Source organism: Gopherus evgoodei, chromosome 8, assembly GCF_007399415.2.
Source record: "Gopherus evgoodei ecotype Sinaloan lineage chromosome 8, rGopEvg1_v1.p, whole genome shotgun sequence".
In the NCBI taxonomy this organism is placed as follows: domain Eukaryota; kingdom Metazoa; phylum Chordata; order Testudines; family Testudinidae; genus Gopherus; species Gopherus evgoodei.
In genome coordinates, this window is record NC_044329.1 from 4,967,686 (window position 1) to 4,981,932 (window position 14,247).

At 48.3% G+C, this 14,247-nt stretch overlaps 1 long non-coding RNA gene across 3 annotated transcripts; it reads left to right on the forward strand.

Annotated features, from left to right (window-relative positions):
- Positions 1 to 219: 219 nt before the first annotated feature.
- On the forward strand, positions 220 to 11,169 carry LOC115656333. Of its 3 annotated transcripts, none has more exons than XR_004001634.1 (4): positions 220 to 4,060; positions 6,862 to 7,006; positions 9,547 to 9,607; positions 11,117 to 11,169. It is a non-coding gene; the product is annotated as an uncharacterized LOC115656333 (long non-coding RNA). The 3 variants fall into 3 exon arrangements; XR_004001635.1 differs by having other exon boundaries at positions 6,906 to 7,006; XR_004001633.1 differs by lacking the exon at positions 220 to 4,060 and having other exon boundaries at positions 5,900 to 7,006.
- Positions 11,170 to 14,247: the final 3,078 nt, after the last annotated feature.

Genomic DNA, 14,247 nt, shown 5'->3' on the forward strand with positions numbered 1-14,247 from the left:
GCAGAGTCTAGGCATCTGGGCAATCTGGCAGGTTAAAAATGCAGGTTGTTTCTTAGGGTATGGCTATGCTTAAACCGCTACAGCTGTGCCTGTGTAGTACTTGAGTGTAGACACTACCTACGCTGACCAAAGGGGTTCTCCCATCAGTGTAGGAAATCCACCTCCCCAAGACTCAGTAGCTAGGTCAATGAAGAATTCTTCCGTCGACCTAGCTGTGTCTCTCGTGGTGTGGATTTTTCACACCCCTGAGAGACATAGCAGTGCTGATGTAAATTCCCAGTGTAGACCAGTCCTTAGTTTGGCTGACTGTTTATCACTCTTCGCTCTGCGCTCCGTAGCTGGGTATGTTAATGAGCTCTTTTGGGAAAGACTATTTTGAGGATGACTGAAGCTAAATCACTCTAGAGAAAAGACTAGGGTAACCGCTTAATGAGTATTTAACCAAACTTTCCAGCTGAGTTTGAATTTCAAGGCACGTATTTATGTTCCTGCTAAGTGTGTGCTGGATACACAATACGGCAACGTTCAGAGTCTCAGGAATGATTTCAGCTTTGAAAGAACAGAATCTAAGGTCCCTGATGCTCTGTATATACAAAAGCAGCAGCTTGCTGAAGCGTGCTGATCTCTTACGAACTGTGGTCTTGGATGGGGCTTGGGGATTTTGACGTGTTTCTCTTTCCTGCAAGATCTTTGCTTCAGGAAGGCAAGTGTTGCACGCAGGGTTACGCATAGGCCCGTTAGTGAGCAGAAAGCTGTAACAGGGCTGATTTGTCCAGCATAACAGGGTGCGTGGCCCTGTAGCAATAAATGAAGGGCAACCAGAAGGGATGGGTTCCTGTTCAAGTGATTAAGACAACAGAGCCGAGAATTTCTCATTTCCTTTCAGTACAACTTGACCCAGGAGTCACTGTCTGTGTTGTACCACAGAAGGACTTTCTTAGGCTACTGTATAAAAGTGACGCACTGCACTATTTCATGTCTCTGTAAGAGGCGATTAGAATACGTCAGTGAGGAAACAGCTTGACAATGGCACTGAGACTCCTCATCTGCTCCACACGCTGCTGTTCCACACAGGGCATCTTTTTCTTTGTGCTTTAAAAACGTCCTTATTTTGTTACTTTTGGCACTTTGTAGCTTTTGAGCTTCTTCACTGGAAGGGAACAGCCTCTGCTGCACCAACATGGAAAGAAAAAGGTGGCTTAAACAGAATAAAAAAGGAGTCTAGGCAACTAATGAGAGTAGACTGTCATACCTGCGTTCCTCTGTATTGGCTCATCAGTAATGATAAATCTCTAGTCCCAGCCTTCGACCTCTCCAGGTTTTAGCAGGTCTTGCAAATCTCTACTCTTGGGTTTCGTGCTTCCCTGCGCTCTGCTCCATTGCTGCAGCTTGTTGCCAAGCAGAGAGAGTTATTTTTTACTATAGAAACACCTTTTGGCAAATAGCTTCTCCTATTTTGTATAGCTGCGAAAATCCTTGCTTCAGTTTTGTTTGAATGATCAGATCTGTGGATGGATTGACTTTTCGAATAATAAAACCATACGTGGAATAAGTGTTCAGTCATTGCCATGAGAATCCTACATCATATTTGGGAGGTGGAGAATCAAAGGGATGGGGAGGAAAGAACAACACCCCCCCCCTACACACACACTCTGTGCTCTCTTCTTTCACCAGGCCATTCTATTCTGTATATGTTCTTATACTGTGCTCATCACTGTAGTGTCTGAATAGCTGTGGGTCACTTGTTCTGTGGCCAGGAGCTGAGTTAAATGCCAATGCTGTTTCATGTATCATGAGCTGGCAATAACTTATCTGGTAGTATTGCAGTTGTGGCCTCACTCTATCTTTCTTCTCCCCTGCCCTGTGGCTAAGCAGCGTTTTTATATATGTATATAGGAGAGAGGCCAGAGCTCCATTCTCAGCCTGGGGCGACAGTTGCCACTGATGCTATCAAGGAAAGTGCATTGATGCTTAAAGTAGCATTGTTTTCTATTAAGCGCCCTTTCCCAGCCTCTGGGTGTGGTTTTGAGCCCCATGTTTACCAGGTCTTACACTGGTCCCCACAGTCAGCCAGAGAGAGACAGGCTCCTTGGTGGATGTTGTAAATTCTCTGAGATACACTACTGGTTCAATGATGTAGACTTTATAAGCTCATGATTAAAAGGAAGTTTCTGCACTAACTGGCTGAACACTTTTTGTTCTGATGCCACTGTTCCAAACCCACCAAACACTGACCGAGAATCTGGCTTAGTACCATGAAGCCGACTGAGTAGTTCCTACAGCAATAAGAGAAATGCAAGAAGACAGTCAGAATGAGATGGGTCTGTCTTCACTTCCCTCTTCGAGTGCTGCCACTGGTCAGGTTTCACTACCCCTGTTCACAGGGCATGAGATTTTAGCAAGTAGTCTGCATATTTAATGCCTTTCTCCACAGGCAATCCTATTGAAATCAAATGGGTGGCAGAATCAATTTCTGTACAGAAGCAGGATTAGCTGAACTCAGGCTGCTAGTACCAGCGTAATTGTGTGGGATCGTTTAAATCCAGGACGTCAAGTGGGAAATAAGCAGCGATAGCAAACAAGCTATTTAGAAACAATCCTTGAGTCTTTGCAAACTGCCAGCCTCACTGATAAAGCCTACAGGCTGAGAAATAGAGAAAATGATAGACAAGCAGAGTGAATTAAGGAGAATGGGTTTTGATGGGGCAGGAGCAGCAGCTTTTCAAACGCATCCAGTGTTCTAGTCAGAAACACCCCAAACAGCTACATTTCTCTAAGGAATAAGATGGCAGGACTGTCAGGCTAGATAGTCAACAGGAATTCACTACAGTAACAAATAGCCAACGCTAGAATAGCCTCATTCTTGCTCTTACAAGTAGTCAATCTAATTTACCAAAGAAAACAGCTATAGAGTCAATGCAAGTGCTTACTCAAAGGCTTTGTCTGACTGCACTGTTTTCACATGAATAGAGATCGTATTACTCAGCCCTGGCTCATGCCTGAACTTGATGAGAGCTGGAAGTAAGGTGAGAGCTCCTGGAGCTTGTTCTTTGAGGAGGTGAGAGGCTTTCTAGACTAGATAAGGGTCAGATAAAATGGAGGCAATGAAGAGTGAAATGGGAAAAATGTAATTTTCTTTCATTCAATGAGATTCTGTTACATGTGCACTTAGAAAACAGCCTTCCACCAGCTGCTGTGCTAATGTAAAAAAAAAAAAATCTATAGTCTATGCTGGATGGAATTATGAATATTTCCTCCCAGCGCTTGCCCAGCTATATCACCGCTTGTTCATTTGTTTTATTATTAAGATACAAATGTGGATAATCAGAAAAATGTTTTACGCGCCTGGGGAATGCAGTCAATTTTCAGCTGGCTTGCAAAGGAAGAAACAAAGTTCTGCTATCAGCAAGAGGTGGCAGCAGGATTGCCAACCAGGCGACCAAAACCTGACCAAAACCTCGAGTGAGTGAGGAGCCGGGCTGTCCTGAGTGGCTCAGATAAACAATGAAATGGCATGACTCAGAACTAAAGAGAGAAGATCAACCAGCAGATGTGGGGCATAGTGAAACTGAAATCTTTCTCAAAGGTGCCCAAGTGCTAAATAAACCAGCTTGTCTACACAACATGGCAGTGTCTTGAGTTTGTTGGTAGTGTTGTCCATGGAAGGATGTGCTCAAGAGTGAACAACTGCACCCTGTTTATGGATGTGACTCAAAACAGTCTCTCAGATCTTATCTACATGGGAAAAGTTTTTGTTTGGAATAAATTTAGGGTTTTTTGGGGGGGTAAGGAGGGGGGAGAGAGAAAACTACCTTGAATCCACACACTGAAAGTTTCTTTTTTGAACTATCTGGCATCTTACTCTGTATCAATTAATCCCCTTTGGAAATATTAATAAACTCCTATAATCAATCCATCCATCCTCCATCTTGTCCTGGCAGAGGCTGAATGCAGCAGACGGTAACAAGGGGCACCTGTCATTTGGGAGCTGGCCAGCTGTTTGTACACATCTCCCATGGCACTGCTTTAAGTCAACAATCACAGTCTCCCAGAAGGAAAGGTGGGTACTTGTGTGCATGTTAATAGCCAAACTAGACATTCCACCTGGCCGAAATGTCTCAAAACTAACTTTATAGGTGATATTTCACTCTCGCTAGGGATAAGTACTTTGACTGTGTGACTACCTTCCCCTCCTGCTTTGCTTGGTCTTCAGTGCTCTGTTAAGTTCAGCACACATGAAAGTGATGAGTGTCACGCTGACCAGAGTCAAGCATAGTTCAACCCTGGGAGCAAACCAACAAGAAGGTGTTTCAGCCAACTGTACTGCTACAGTCTGGCCTAGATAGAGAGGCGGTCTCTGACACAGTCAGCTCGCAGGCCTTTGTGGGCTCATGTTGATGGTTTAAACAGCAGTGACTGATATTCTGCACTAGCTGAAGCTTCTGAGTGGACCTCAAGTGTAACCCCAAGTTGAACAGTTTTAGAGTCCAGCCTGGAGCTGGCAAAGGCATGACCACCATGATGAGGTCACCAGCAGAAAGGAAAAGTCGCGATTTCTACGTCAGAATGCATGTTAAGCCACTGCTGTCACCTGAGAATTGCAACGAACGGGGTTGGATTCCATGAGATGCTGAGATTGCAGACTGAATCCCCAGGCTCTCTTCTTTCAGCTGAGAAATTTTAGGTGCACCTCTGGAACCCACCAACTCCATGCCATAAATGCTCACAGCAGATCACTTGATTTCCCTATAGCCTTCTTTGCCTTTTCGAGAGACTCAAGTTTGTTGTGCTTACAACACCCCAATCTCCCTGGGCCCTGGTCTTGTGCCATAGCAGGATGGGCTTTTTTTATATTTCATCTCTAGTCTGTACTGGTAGTTGTAAGAGATGCTCCTGGTCAATGGCCAGGAATAACAACATGCAAAGCAGAGTTAATTACATTAGAGCAATGCATTCTTTATAATGCTTCGGAGAGTGATTCCTGCTGAGCAGTAAGTGTTTGAGGGAGACTGCCTGAAGGGAAAACAGTTCAATTCCAGAGGCATATCTGGTGTAGCTGGGCTTGATCGTTAAGAGAATTAACTTTGCAAATTAGAACCAAGCTCTGCAGGGGCAGCCCAGCCAGTCAGCTGGGGGTATCTGCTCAGCATAAAGACCATGCTCCTGAAGTTAAAGGTGAGCTGAATGCCTCTACTCTGCCCACCCCATGTAGGGACATGCTGGCAATGGATTGGGCTGGAGTGCAATGTGGTCTGGCTATAGGTGTCCTGCTGCCTGCAGAATCCAGGAGGCGCAAGGATATGCCCAAGCTTCCCTATTTTAGCTGCCTGCACTCTGAATTGGGGCCACCACTTGCAATGAATTATTTACTTGAACTGAATCCTGTGTGTGTGAATTCAGGGGCAGCAGTGGGGGCAAAGAAACCTAAAATCTTTTTAAGACTGAGCTTGATGAATTTACAGAGGGGATGATCTGATGAGATTGACTACAATGGCTTATAGACCATCCGCGACTGCTATTAGCAAATATCTCCAATAGCTGGAGTTGTGACCTTCGAGGGGAGGGCTCCAAGTCACTACAGAGAATTCTTTCCCAGGTGTCTGGCTCTTGGGTCTTGCCCACATGCTCAGGGTCTAACTGATCGCCATATCTGGAGTCAGGAAGGAATTTTCTCCTAGGTCAGATTGGCAGAGTCCCTGGTGTGTTTTGCCTTCCTCTGCAGTGTGGGGCAGGGGTCATTTGCTGGTTTGAACTAGATTAAATGGTGGATTTTTTGTAACTTGAAGTCTTTAAATCAAGATTGAGGACTTCAGTAATGCAGCCAGAGGTTATGGGCCTATGACAGGGGTCGGTGGGTGGGTGAGGTGCTGTGGCCTGCGATGCGCAGTAGGTCAGACTAGATGATCATGATGGTCTCTTCTGGCCTTAAAGTCTATGAGTCTATGAATTTTCCCCAACCAATTTTGCTCATTCAAAATGGCAAAGGTTATTCCCACTTCCCAGGGGTGCTGCAAGGCTGAATTCATTAGTTCTTGTAAAGTGCTTTGCAGTTCCACAGCCCCTCAGGATCTCAAAGTATTGTCACTGTTCTTTCATTGTATCAATATTGTTGGAAATGAGGGTGTTGCTTGGAAGAGGAAAAGCAGGGAGGAGCATATCCAGACAATGTTTCGAACTAATACTTCAACATTATTGGCTAACTACTGTAGTTAGGTATTTAGCTAGTTAGAACTTGGAGTGAAAGATTGCTGAAGCGGCAGACGTTAGAGGGTGCCATCCATGAAAGGGAACTAACTGTCCACTCTAAAATATTCATCTGTCTGTTGTAGTGTCCCATGTGTCAAGTACACAGCCTTCCTGGAGTAGCTGTTGGCCTGATGATTGCATATGTGAGGGCAAATATGACATAAGTAGGAGAGAGAGAGATTCCTGTCTTAATGGCTCTACAAGTTTCCTGGATGACCAGCTGCTGCCATAGTGTTCCAAGCAGGGGGAGTCCGACTGAGGTTTGGGACCCTGTTCCTGCTTCCTCTGAAGTCAACGGCTCAGCTTCCATTGTGCGCAGCATGGCAGGATCGAACACTCAATGTCCACGTGGTGTAGGGTGACCAGATATCCCGATTTTATAGGGACAGTCCTGATTTTGGGGTCTTTCTTATATAGGTTTCTATTACCCTTCACCCCGTCCCGATTTTTCACATTTGCTGTCTGGTCACCCTAATGTAGTGGGCGTTTTCCAACCAACATAGCAGCCATGGCCTGCCTAGCGTGGGTCAGAAGTTCTTGAATGAGTCAGCGTTAGCCAGGCAGATAGGTTACTCTGCACCTGGGCTGGGTCACTTGTGTTTCCTGGGATCCTAGGAAGCCAGAGGAGGATGGTGGAACCAGTTTTTCTGCTCTGGCAGTAGAACTGGGGAGGAGACAGTACAAGATGACAAGACAGGAACTGCAGAGCTACTGCTACCAACTAGAAACTTGGGAGGCCGCTTGCCTTTTTCGCTGCCAGGTAAGGCCACTTTCTTCTCCTTCTGGGGATTTACAGCCTGGCTTTGTTACATGGGAACTCTGAGCAGTGGGAAAATGTGGGGAGTGATCTAGTAACAGGTCCCACTCTGCTTGATTTCAGGAATTGAGACACAGACATTTTTGCTTTGAATTCTGTTCTGCAGTACTCCCGGAGGGGGGAAATTGCAGTTCAGAAAGCAGTCCATCTGGACAAGGCTATAGCAGGGGTGGCTGTTATCAGTTGGTAAATTCTTTGTGCCCACAGGAAATAGCTAAATACAGATTAGCATATTTGCATAGGCTTTATGAATATGCAGCTTTGTTTTATTTGGTCTATAGGGCATTCTGGTTTGGCCTTTTACTTTGGTTCATTCAGCCTCAAGGGAAAACTGCAGTTTGCCAATTACATGCTTATTGTTGCTGTCTGCACACCCACTGTATAACCCAATAGTCTGGCGATGCGACTGCAGCTTTTTTAAAAATGATTTTGCAGCAAGTGGGCTGAGTACGAGAATGAGCTCGGGCTAGACCCAGCCAAGCCGGACCTGGCTTTGGAAATGGGTTAGAATGTCTGTTGCTTTCATCTCAGCCTCCATGCACACAGTCAAGTGCACGGCAATCAAGCATGAGAGCAAACAAGCCCGGCTGAATGCGTGATGCTGAGATCAGATCACGTTCACCAGGGTGAGGGGGGCATACCCCGCTCCTGGAGATCTAGCAGCACTGACCTTTCCCAAGCAAGTGGAGACTTGTGAGATGCGATATGGGTGACTCCCAGGTGTACATGCTCAGCGCAGCAACTTTGGGCCTTTCCTGTTTGGTCACCAAGAGCGGTTTCCATTCTCTGCTGATACAATATGCGGCTGTCCGGAGGTGTGAGAAAGGGAGGACTCTGTGACTGGCTCAGTCTGCTCGCTGCATCCACTTCCCAGGGGACTGATATGACAGTAACTCACTCAGGCCATGTCTACATCTAAAATTTTGCAGCGCTGGTTGTTACAGCTGTATTAGTACAGCTGTATAGGGCCAGCGCTGCAGAGTGGCCACACTTACAGCAACCAGCGCTGCAAGTGGTGTTAGATGTGGCCACACTGCAGCGCTGTTGGGCGGCTTCAAGGGGGGTTCGGGGAACGCGAGAGCAAACCGGGAAAGGAGACCAGCTTCGCCACGGTTTGCTCTCGCGTTCCCCGAACCACCCTGCAAACCGCAGGGAAGGAGACCTGCTTGCTCGGGGGTTCGGGGAACGAGAGAGCAAACCGGGAAAGGAGACCAGCTTCGCCGCGGTTTGCTCTCGCGTTCCCTGAACCACCCTGCAAACCGCAGGGAAGGAGACCTGCTTGCTCGGGGGTTCGGGGAACGAGAGAGCAAACCGGGAAAGGAGACCAGCTTCGCCGCGGTTTGCTCTTGCGTTCCCCGAACCACCCTGCAAACCGCAGGGAAGGAGACCTGCTTGCTCGGGGGTTCCGGGAACGCGAGAGCAAACCGGGGAAGGAGACCAGCTTCGCCGCGGTTTGCTCTCGCGTTCCCCGAACCACCCTGCAAACCGTAGGGAAGGAGACCTGCTTGTTTGGGGAACGCGATAGCAAACTGGGGAAGGAGACCAGCTTCGCCGCGGTTTGCTCTCGCGTTCCCGGAACCACCCAGCAAACCTCAGGGAAGGAGACCTGCTTGCTCGGGGTTCGGGGAACGCGAGAGCAAGCTGGGGAAGGAGACCAGTTTGATTACCAGAGGCTTCCTCGGTGATGCTGGGATACCTGCTTATTCCACGGAGGTCAAGAAAAGCGCTGGTAAGTGTCTATACTTGATTACCAGCGCTGGATCACCAGCGCTGGATCCTCTACACCCGAGACAAAACGGGAGTACGGCCAGCGCTGCAAACAGGGAGTTGCAGCGCTGGTGGTGCCCTGTAGATGTGTACACCTCCTAAGTTGCAGCGCTGTAACTCCCTCACCAGCGCTGCAACTTTCTGATGTAGACAAGCCCTCAGAGTGATGTTGTAATGCTGTACCCCTTGGGGACCTCCAAACAACTAGTCTCACCCTTAACACTCAGAGACTTATTGATTTTAAGGCCAGAAGGGACTGTTGTGATCACCTAGTCTGACATCCTGCATAACACAGGCTAGAGAACCTCCCCGGAGTGCTAATTCCTGCATTAAGGCCACGCCTTCTGTCTGGGCTGGAGCAGATCTTTTAGAAGGCCATCCAAACGTGATTTAAAGACTTTCAGTGATGAAGAATCTGCCACAGCCCTAGGGGAGTTGTTCCACTAGTTAATTTACCCTCATTGTTGAAACAGGAATGGTCTCATTAACGCTGTATGCAGAGGGATTCCATTAACCCAGAAAAATAACCATTCTGGAAGGTGTTAAAACATTCAGGGCTCATTAAACCTGCAGGTTAAAGGAAAGCAGAAAGGTGAGTGTTTGGGACCCAGAAACAGTCATTTTAATGCTGCAAAGCTCAGATCAATACTGAAATCGCATAATATTGTAACCTCTCTCTCTAATCCTGTCCTTGTCTGGGGATGTCTCTTTTCTAGGTGTTCTGAATCGACCTGTGAGATCCAGGTAGCTGCTGCAGGATGTCTTCCATCTTAAAGAGTGAGTGGCTTTGCATCCAGGCAGGGAAAGCGCAGCAGAATTGAGTTGTGAGCATGATGTGGGATAAAGGGGTGTTGTGGAAGCGAACTCTCTCTCTCCATTCTACCTGCTTCAGGCCCAGAGTCCCATCAGTCCTCACACTCACACGCTGCTAGACGCTCCTCACGTCACATTGCTAACTGCACGGAACCCTATGCTGTAGTCACCGAAGGAAGCAGCTAGGTGGCTATCTGAAATCTCCTTTGGAAAGACCCACTGCCAGTTCCTCTTTCCATCCCCCCAAGCTCTCCCCTTGTCCTTCTCCCGGAAATATTCCACTCTCCTCCCTGTTGCCCAGGCTTGGAACATTTCACCTACATCTCTACTCTCATGTTGGCCACCCACTCCCTATGGGCTTCCCAACCCTCTTGCCATAGTGATTATGTGGGGAGGGCGAGCGGAACATCTTGCTCCTCTGAGGGCTTGCGCACTGCAGAGGGGATCGTGTTCTGGTGCAAATAGAGGTGTTGCAGAAGGAAGCTCAAATGCTCGGCACTGGCCTCTGCGGTGAATGGCTACAAGGCTCAGTTCTCTGCCTGCCCTCTCCCTTCTTTGTGAATATGCTAGGAGGGTGTGCACAGAGAAGGGGTGTGTGAGGTTGTTGGGATGGTGGGGGGCAGGGCTTACTTCCAGTTTATGTCTCATGGTCCTAAAAGATCATGCTTCTGGGTTTCAGCCAGCTACCACAGGGGTCAGGAAGAGATTTTTTTTAACCCCTTAGTGTATTCTGGAAGGGTTGGTGGGTTTTTTTAATCAGCTTCTTCTGAAGCAGCAGGGCCAGGCATGACTGGAAATGGGACATTGATGGGGTGTGCCAAGGCTCTAAGGTGGTACCAGGCATTCTGTCTCCCAGGAGCTTGGCTGGCTGGTTCTTGCTCACATGCCCAGGGTCTAACTGATCACCATGTGTGGGTTCAGGAAGGAATTTTCCCCCAGGTCATATTGTCAGTGACCTTGGAGGGTTTTCACCTCCTCTGCAGCATGTGGGTGCAGTCACTTGCCAGGATCATCTGGGTTTATCTCAATCATTTCCTTGCCATTGCAGGGGCCTTGAGCACTGGTGGGCCTCAGTCCCTCCTGTTCTCTGCCTGTGGCCTGCCATAGCCTTGTCTCCTGCTGGCTGTAATTCTATGGCCTCATTCTGGTTGCTGGGTTTAGTGGGAGGGTGTTGGGTCGTGTTGGCGGCCTGTGCTATACTGATCAACTCGATGACCTTCTTAAACACAATCCCTCTGCATGGTAATGAGGCCCGTATCCCCTCTTGGTCTTTACTGGGCTGGAGTCACGTGGAAGCCAGGCACTGTGCTGTCAGTGGTACAGGATTGGGGGTCCCTTGCGCTCCTTGTCTTTTCATCCCTTTCTACCTTGTGCTTCGATGTGTTACACTTGGCACGCAGGCGGTGTGGGATAAGCTCCCTCTAGAGCCGGTGGGGAGTGCCAACTGATCTGTCCACTCATTCTCCTCCTCAGTGTTCGGAAGAGAAGACAAGAAGGATCAGGGAAAAGAGAAGGAGAAAGACAAGAAAGAAGAGAAGGAGAAAGACAAGAAAGACGGAGACAAGAAAGAAGAGAAGGAGAAAGACAGAGACAAGAAAAAGAAGAAGAAGGAAAAAAAGGTGAGGAACTAGTGGAGAATTCCCATGTTCCGTGTGTTGTCTGGGCATTTTGGATTCCCCATCGCTGCGGCGTGACTAAAGCTGCCATTTCAGTCCCTCAGAACCATTAAGGAATAACAAATTCCAGCCTCTTTGACTCAATTTTGGAAAGTTTTCCTCCTCCAGCGTCCCCTCCAAACACAGCTGAGTGCCATTGCGGGTTGGGTTCGTGCGCGACAAAGGTTCCATCAGCCCAGCACTCAGGCTGTTGCACGTCCCTGGGGCTTATTGGGCAATTGGATGCTGTGATAGTCCCGGGTGCAATTCTATGAGCAGACTGTGTGGCCATGAGAGTCCCTTTGGGCCTTATGTGCTCTGAATCTCTGTGTGTGTTTGATTTCCCACCTCCTAGCATGGTGGCACTGTGTGTGTGTTGCAGCTAGTACTGAGCATGAAAACCTTTTTCTCACAGAGGAGAGGGGAGAGTCAGACAGGCTGTCTGATCATTGCCCCATCTCCTCCCTGCCGAGGCGCTCACCAGGAACAGAGGAAGTGAGAGTTAACATTGTCCTATGATGTAAAAGCAGCAAGACAAAATGCAAATGATCTCTCTTCCTCCATCCAAGCTGCCAGCAGCAGATGAGCCAGGATGCCTCCGGATAGACATTGACCCTGGCTGGGAAGCTTTGTTCCCAGTGCAGTGGTGCGGTGCTATCACCATTGTAGTCGTGAACCCTTTCTTCTTTGCCCCTTAGGGAGAGGGCGAGGAAGGTGACAGCAGCGACAGCAGCAGCAGCTCTGACAGTGATTCTGAAGAGGTAACCAGGAACTGATCAGTGCCTAGCAGATCTACTGGGCGGGTTTGTTTTTCCCTTGCTTTAGAGCAGAACATCCTTGTCCAGCCTGGGTCTGGTCACTGCTGTGGCAGTGTAAATTCTTTCCTTTCCTCCTCACGCCTTCTGAGAGATCAGCCTCTGCTGGCCCCTGCCAGTCAAGGGAAGGAGTCACAAAATCGCATGGGCGCCCCTTAAGGAAGCCCCGCTGCTCTGATGTTAATGCTACAGCCGGAGTTTGCAGGTGGTTCTGGGGACTTTTTTCTTCCTTTTCCTGGAGGTGTGGTGTGCATGGGGCGGCCACTAAAGGGCATGAGAAGAGTTCAGAGTGAGGTGACTTTGAAAATACCCCCATGGATAAGTCAGATCTGCTGCAGGAGCTGCTGAGAATCAGCTCCGAGCGCAAGCCTAGAGCTTGCGAGCCCTATTCTGCCTCTGGTACCCAGTGCGAATGCTAACAACACATCTGCAATCTTGGAATCTTGTGAGCCGCTGGAAAAGAGGCTCCGCCCCTGAGGTTTTCTGACTGGCTGCCAGATCGGTGATCCACTTCCCCCACAATGCACCAGACACTCTCCTGAATTGTGTAATGTTTTTGATCTTAGAAGCCCTGGGGAATGGCATCCCCAAAAGCCTCCGGCTATAAAGGATGCCTGAATGACAGCTAGCCATGCCATGTAAACAGCTACCCACTGGTCTCAGAAGCCCATCCAACTTCACAGGAAACCTTGTGGTCTGGGTAACATAGCCATCAAAAGATGATGTGCCACAATCACTCTTCCCGTCATAACTGCAGTGGGCTCAGTTCTGCCACTGGACTCATCCATGCCACTCCCATCGAAGTTGTGTGTCCTTGGAAGTCCTGTGTCTGTATCAGGGTACAATTTGGCTAGTGGGTGATGCAAGCCCATTGGTTCTAGCCGAGGATGACTGTAGTTTGGTGTTTATGCAGATCCCATGAGTGTGAGCAAGAGAGAGGGACGAGGAAATACTCATCAGCTGCCTAGGCTCTGACACACCCTCTTGTTTCTCTTTGACTTATCCCCTAGGGTCACCATGGTGACAAGAAGAAAAAAGAAAAGGATAAAGAATAACTTCTGAGGAGCCAATGGAGGCCACATTTGTATTTCCTGCCTTCGCCCAGGTGCTGGGTAGTGTGAAGGAGAAGGGGATCAATCGTGAAAAAATGCACCTGGTGCTGAGGATGTTTCATCCAAATAAAGTTGTTTTAGTACTAAAAAAACAGACTCTGTTTATTGACCACAGTCAAGCTGCCTCCTCCCCACCACCATCTGCACAGAGCTGTCACTTCCCTCCTTTTAGCTTGTAACATTTTCTAAGCTCTGTACTAATAGTGGAGCAAATTTAATGCAGGCCACTGGAGTGGGCACTGGACCGGGATCCAGGTGATCTATATTCTTTCCCTGGCTCTGACCTACTGTGTGACCTTGGTCAGGTCACCTTACATCCCTATGCCTCTGATTCCCCTCCCACCCTTTGTCTGCTTATTAGCTCTTCAGGGCTGCGATTGTCTATTGTTATTGCACGTACAGCACCTAGCACAATGGGGCCCTGATCTCAGCCAGGGCCTCTACCATCATACAAATAATAATGGCATAAGCTCCATCAGAGCCAAGGGAGTATCACCAATTACACCAAGACTGAATTTAGCCCATGTACTTCTGCAGCGCAGACCTTCCCTGGGTTTCTGTGCAGATGGAATGACTGTGCACTGTCCCTGAAAGGTATGGGATGGGTGAATATTGTTATCCGCAATGTATATAGCTGGGTGCTCACCTGAGACCATGGAAGGATCCAGGGATTCACCCAAGCGATCCTGCTGCCCAGTGCTGTGCTTAGCCCACTGGACTAGGCTGCTTTTGATTTTGCATGTATTCCCTTTTCCCCTGTTCAGTTACTGATTCCTCCTCCTTCCAGCACTCACACAGCGCCAAAGGAAACAGCCAGCGTGGGCAACTCCTTTGGAAATCCAGACATCATGGTCTGTTATGGAGCTGTCAGTCAGAGACACCCAAGCACAAGCCAGGTGTTTCAAAAGGGCTCAGAACGTTCGAGGCTACCAGGCTGTTAAAACCAAATCTGCTTTGAAATTTGCTTTTTTATGTTAAAATTGAAAAATGGGTAAATTTTGAATGTTTTGCTTTGGAAAACT